General features: G+C 30.6%; 1 long non-coding RNA gene and 2 other non-coding genes across 3 annotated transcripts in view; all 3 read left to right on the plus strand.

The window, feature by feature from the left end:
* The window catches only part of LOC136796614 (uncharacterized), a 557,216-nt gene that overhangs the window by 486,189 nt on the left and 63,844 nt on the right, over window positions 1–7,183 (plus strand). The window lies entirely within an intron of this gene.
* TRNAV-AAC (transfer RNA valine (anticodon AAC)) lies at window positions 4,640–4,712 on the plus strand. Its single transcript has one exon. It is a non-coding gene; the product is annotated as a tRNA-Val (tRNA).
* Window positions 5,041–5,113, plus strand: TRNAV-AAC (transfer RNA valine (anticodon AAC)). The gene has a single exon. It is a non-coding gene; the product is annotated as a tRNA-Val (tRNA).

Genomic DNA, 7,183 nt, shown 5'->3' on the forward strand with positions numbered 1-7,183 from the left:
TGAGGATTCCAGGTTAATCGTTTGTCCAAATGTAGTCCAAGATAGCGGATATGTTCGACAGGGGTAAGAGTATCATCATTATATGAAACTGTAGGGCAGTCAGGAGGTTTGCGACAAAGGGTAAATTATTGATTTTAGGTGAGGGTAAATTGTGAAAAATTGGTGATTTGATGGGATTTGTTGGAATTTATCGTAATCCTCCAATTACGACTCTAATTTTCGAGGGCTGTGATATGGGATTGGAGATTTTGGGATACAATTAATCGGTTATTATTAACAGCGAGCACACATGTGTCATCGGCATACGTGGTGAGGATAGTGTTAGGATTGGTTGGAATGTCAGCTGTATATACGGTGTAGAGAATGGGACCAAGGATACTACCTTGAGAATTATTTTTTAAAAAAATAATCTTGTAATCCTTTTTTTTTTTAAATTTATTCATTTTAGATTTTTTTTTATTTTGCTGATGATATTTTTAAAAACAGTAATAAACTTATTTGTTTGATAAGTATACTGTTCTAAATTAGTAAAAAAATTCTTACATAATGTGTCCGTGTAATACTTCATATAGCTAAAAAGTTTTCGTGGTGTAGTGGTTATCACATGCCTAACAAGCAGAAGGTTCGATCCTGGGGAAAACAAATAGTTATTTTTTAACCAATTATAATTAATTTAAATATATTCGTTCATATAACTATACAACTTTAAGTGCCTTCATATATCTTATTACATATTTTCTTAATATATACCATATTAGTTTTTATTATTAACTATTATATTTAATTATATTATACTTTATATTTATTCGATCAGAATAGGATGAAATAATTGTTTTAAGTTGTTTTTCTCAATCTGATGCGATCACTTTTTAGAGTGATTAAATGAGATTGATGAATGAATCGATTTTAACCCATGGTTCTTTTTGATATACTTTTATAGAAGAACAAAATGTTATTATTATGTTAATGTTCGAATCAACTTTCTCTATCCAGGTGGAAATAAATAAATAATGATATGCTCATAAAGACATACAGGTGATATAACTTATTTAGATTGCATAGAGTGTTGTGTAATTGCGGAAACCAGAGGCGCACAGTCAATATCCTTGATTAGGCAGGGCTACCGCTCGTTACGTCATAGCCTGACCAACTCGCGTTACGTCCACCGCTGCAGGCCATTGCTATTCTACATTCTACAAATGAGGTGGTTAAACGATGGTGGCCCTAGAAATTTTCAGTGGAGCACACCAGAGCATAAGTTTAATTTCATATATCGAATCGAAATTATCGATCTAAAGATATATGATTTCTAAAGATAAATTATGATTTCAAGACAGTTTTTAGCTGAATGAGTTGAGGCGTAGTTCTAATCGGTAATGGTGCAGCGACGGTTCCAATCAGACCTAGGCGTCGACTTTATTTCTGTGGTGGTTCCATGAGGTTAAGAAACTTGACCCCTCACAATGATTAGAATAGGTTGGCACCCTGTTGATAACTTATCTGTATTTATAAAATAACCTAGAAAGAGGTTATAAAATATATATAAATAGACTGGATGTAATTAATTAAGGAGGATGTTCAGGTCGGTGGCAAATTGATAGCTCTTTTTTTTCTTATCTACTAATTTAATTTATAGGACAACTGCCATATATGTTACGTCTTTCCAGAGACATATCTTCTGTAGTGTGCTGTTTTGTTATTGTTGTAGTGATTTCAGGGCTGTTGGGTAAAGATAGTGTAGTAGTGGTGCGCCGTGTAGGAGTGATGGTCGTAGTATTACTTTGTAGATGAGTAATTTGAGTCTGAGTGACAGCCCTGGTGAGTAGATGAGGTGTTTAAGTTGGTATGATGTTGACTTGACGATTTGTATTCTGTTCTGTATGTGTGCAGTGAAAGATAGATGTGTTTCTAGTTTAATGCCTAGGTAAGTGAGATGTTTCTTGGTTTGTATTGTCTGTTCGTTGAGTTTAGGTGCTCTGTTGGTTGAGTTTTCTTGGATGCGAAGGTGATGGCGTCTGGTTTTTGTGGATTGATATGAATGTTTATGTCTCGTAGTTTGTTAGCGATGAGTTGGGCCGCTGCGGCGGCCTGGTCCATGGCCTTGTCTGCATTCATGCTTGCCGTCATCTCCATGCTTGCCGTGCTCATATATGTCATCAGCATAAGCAGATATTTGAGCATTGTCAAATTTAGTCCCGAATATGTGGGCAGTGTATATATTAAATAGAACTGGCGCAAGGACCGAACCCTGAGGGACACCACAAGTGACGGGACAATTCCCTTCCTTTACCACATGGCACTATAAGGAGTTGGCCTGGATCTGCTGGAGGCGAGGGTTACAATATTGGCCGGTGGTACACAAAGAACGGGGAAATAATAGCTCGACTGGTACAGAACTATTATAAAGCTCCAACGTTTCTCCAAGGGCTCCATCAGAGCTAATAACAAAATACAAACCTGAATAATATAAAAGAATATTGTAAACAGTGTACATATAATATGACATAGAGTATAATAATTAAACAATGATAGGACTATAAAATAATGTAAAAAATCATATAAATTAAAACAAAAGAGAAATAAGATGTATAGAATTTTAAAAAATGTATAAAATTATAAACTGCAATAAAGATCAAACATAAAATATACGGTTGGAGTAATATAGAATAAAATATAAGATAAAACAAAAACAAAAACGAAATTAATAAAAACCAAAAGGAAGAAAAAATTGTTTAAATATATCAAAGTGTGGAAAAAAGGAACAATAAAATAATGAACGAATTGGGGTACTAACCTTTTGTCTAGCAAATAAAGAAAAAATATGTAGAAACGTAAAGTGCAGTGGTGAAATACGTTGAAACTTGACAGGTACTATAAGCGTGACTAAAAGAAAAATATTAAATCTGCAAATATTTTTAATATTAATTTTATTATTATTATAGTTTTAATATTAATTAACAATTAATTTTTAATATTAAAAATATTAAATGCAAAGAATCGTGCATCACACCACATCCTGTTCGAATCGGATTTATCTATTTTTACTTTTTTCTCCTTCTTTAATATTTTGTATTTATAATTTTTTATTATTAATAACAATTATAATTGTTTATTATTTTCAAATTAACTAAATTAAAGATACTTTACTGGAATATGTTTTGAAAATTCGGCAGTTAAACCTAATTAGCCTATTTCAACTATATGAAATTAAAAAGCACTTAATTGTTCAATCATCTGCCGAGTTTAATCAAAATCATTTGATTTATTTTGGATAAAATCGTTATCAGGCTGAGGAATGCACTGGCCAGTTTGACGTTAAACATGAGTTATATTATATATTTATGCATTTTTCTCATTCTCCTGAACTTTCTTGAATTTAATATATAACATTATATTTTTTCTCCAAATCATTGGCTTTCCAACGATATATAATAAGTATATATTACTACTCTTATTTCAAGAATGTGAAAAATCTATTCTATTAAGTGGCACTTCTGGGCAGTCGATTTTATCGATAAAGTGTGGCAGCACCTCAAAGAACATCAAAACGTCTATTTCCTCCGAAAACTGGAATTGAAAATTTTCATGATCGAAATACTTTCCCTTACTATATTGCTTGAGCTATAAGATTATATATTGCTTAAGAGTACTTCAAACATTGTAAATGGCAGCTGAAAACGTTGTCGTCTAGTGGCATACAAATGAAGTAGCAAGCAGTACCCCTTGAGCAAGTGTGCAGGTACCATAGATGAGTTTGATCAAACCATGATGAATAAACTATCTAGGGCAAATTCATTTTGCTGATAGTCAACTATTTAGTGACAAGTTAATTCAACCCAATCAGGCAGGGAACGAAATCCGGATGGGAGAGCGATACACAAAATAAGAACAAGTCTTCAAGCTTCACAGATCTCAATATATCACAAGCCTATCAAGTAATTGTAATCTTATCCATTAATCTATAAACAAAATTAATAACTAATCAAACTAAACCAAATTGTAACCACCTTTGGTCAAACATATATTACCAATTGTGAGAATTATACAATAATAGAGGCATATTAAAATTTGGCCAAGTCTCATTATATTCTTAAATCCACTAAACACAGTCTACTTTATTATAATCCAGAACCTGTATTTCTATAAATATCAATCACTTCACCCTAGACTGCGGTGATTAAACAATATATTTCAAATATATTCCAAAAATGAGTGAACCTAATATTTATCACACCATTTTCAATTTTTTTTTTATCATTTGTAAATAAATGACTATTTTTTTTTTTTTGTAAATATTATATTAATGTAAGTGAATAAGTATGAGTGCATTTTAATAAGAGCTTCTATTTTCTTCCATATGCTATAAGTTACAACTGAATAAATTATATCACTAATTGAAAATACAAAATCATTGACGACTATAGAAAATTCAAAATTATCTGTTACTTTCAAAAACAATTCTATCAGAATTTTCAGATACACCTCTTTGCCATCGACCCATCCATATATTTCAATTTCATTAAACACAATGTGCCAAACAGTCATAAAACTTCGTTTAGTTGGTGTAACTAAAATGTGATTACGTAACTCTTTAAAATAATATGTTATTACTGTTATGGAACAGTAATTGGAGGAATCAGTTTTCGTGGTGTAGTGGTTATCACATCTGCCTAACACGCAGAAGGTCCCCAGTTCGATCCTGGGCGAAAACAGTTATCTTTTTAATAAAATGTATTATAAATAATTCAGAAATATAAATAATAATCGTTTTTCTTCGAGGTAATTTTTACATGAGATTCAATTTTTTTTTAAATATACAAAGTGATACAGATTTAGTTTTCACAGTGTAGGAAAAGGATATAAAAATTAGAAATATTTACTTTTAAGTCGTAGACATAGCATAATAGACAAAATTCAAAATTTATTTCATTTTACAAAAGATCAGTGTTGAGGCTCTCATTGGCTACCATCAGCTTATAAAGATAAATAAAATAACACGTTATAGTTGCTATGGAACTGGAACTGAGACTGGAGTAACCAGTTTTCGTGGTGTAGTGGTTATCACATCTGCCTAACACGCAGAAGGTCCCCAGTTCGATCCTGGGCGAAAACAAAAAATTTTTTTTCTAAATTAATTGTAAATAAAATTATATTGATATACTTCGGCCATTATGAATCGATTAAATTGAATAAAAATATATCGATTGAATATAACAATTACACTTTCTTTTTCCCATAATATCACATATCAACAAAAGTTATTTTTAGAAGTATTACTGTTTTGTAAATGGCCACTATTTTTTTATGATTATTTAAAATTTCTATCAGTGTTGGGTCATCTTGCTGATGTCCTTAGCGTCATTTCATTTAATTTGTGTGCTTGGAGAATGGCAAAGATTTGTCTAGTTCTAAGCCTAAGTAAATGACTAACTGAGCCCATTTTGTACTATTAAGAACTATATTTTGATTTATGAACTGGGTCTTTTTATATAATTTGATACCTTGTGTTTTTGGTTCATTCGCTCTAATTTTCCATTCAAATAAAAATAAACGCTATATTTTTTTAAGGAGATGTTAACAACCTGTTAAAGATTTTCTCGATAGTTGTTAATAGTATCAATTATTATAATTATCACCACATTAATGACAGCTAACTATCACGCGTAGATAATTTAACTGTGAACTTTCAAACTGTTAATTGGAAGATTTATACCTTCATTTAACCCCCTATTTTCTGTTATTACTTTGGTAGCGCTGGGACACTTGAAAATTAAATTAAAACGTTGTGTTTACTGGAAGAAATTAAACAAATAACAAAATAAAAATAATGATAAAAAAATTATGAAGAAGATGGTCAGGGATGTGGTCAAAAGAAAACAAAAAATATTTAACAAAAATTCATTAGTTGACGTTTCGGCCCACTTTTTAGAGCTTCATCAGGGCTCTTCCAATTGAGAGATTTCGAAACAGGGGGTTAATGTTTCGAAATCTATCAACTGGAATAGATGAACCTCTGATGAAGTGGGGAAAAATGTGAGCAAATAAATAGTTCTAATTTTTTTTTTTTTTTCTTATGACCGCACCCTGACTACATTCTTCATATTTGAAATAATACGGTCAATTATTTATATATAAAATAATAATAATAAATAATAAATTTTGAGCAAAACTTTCTTGTCGTTTTATTCACTCCCTTCACTTATAGCATCGTTTTCATTCTTTTGGCATAATTTATCTCCATCCATTCTCCAGCTGTTGTAAAATATGACTATTCCTGGTTCCTATCGATCGTGACAGTAAAGTTGATTTCTGATATTAAAAGAACACTCTCATTTATTTTTTGACATTAGATTACAATATGGAATCTGTCTGACATTTTTTTTTTTTTTTGTGTTTTTTTTATTGCAAAATTATTGAAAATTTCAGTCAAACTTCCCGTCTTTTATTTTTCATAACTATTCTATCTACATACAGATTCAAAATGGTTGAAACTCATTGTAGTTCTTCAAGAGTCAACTCTGAATGTTATAATTATTGAAGAAACAAATCAAGTTAAAAAACAAAAAAATAACAGTCTACTTCTTTATTCAATTGTCACTCAGTTAACTTTAAATGGTATCCCTTTGTTTATTTTATAATTTAATCTAACCTTGAAGGAGGGAGTATAATGGAAGAGGTAAGTTACCAGGAAAAATAAAGCCAAAAAGACGAGGCTTATGATGATAATTCCAAGAGCATATAATTGTAGTGGACAGTTATTATTTATTCAATATAAAATATATCAGTTACAAATAAATTGTAAGTAATTAATTGTGCAACAGTTGTGAAAGGAGGTGAACCCACAGAGCTAACTCAACTGCTACAGTGAAACAGAGAATAATTTAAATCCGGGTTCTTGGAGTTAGTAGCACAAGCCTTTCTATTTAGCTACCCACTCCAAATTTTAATTAACTGTTTTTCTATTTAAGGCATGAATATGAGAAAAACAAAATCTTGAAACGTTGCCAATATATAGTTATTTATTATTATTGACTGATCCTCAAATTTATCTATTATTTATTATTAATGATGTTATCTTATTTTTTTATTTATGATTTGTTTTTTTATTGTAAATTAATTATATAACCTTTTACAGTTAAGGACAATAACTTGTAGCGTTCTTATAATTCATTCAAACAATCTA

The sequence above is a fragment of the Halyomorpha halys genome, unplaced genomic scaffold (genome assembly GCF_000696795.3).
Source record: "Halyomorpha halys isolate HHAL.00 unplaced genomic scaffold, Hhal_1.1 Scaffold172.1, whole genome shotgun sequence".
Taxonomy (NCBI): domain Eukaryota; kingdom Metazoa; phylum Arthropoda; class Insecta; order Hemiptera; family Pentatomidae; genus Halyomorpha; species Halyomorpha halys.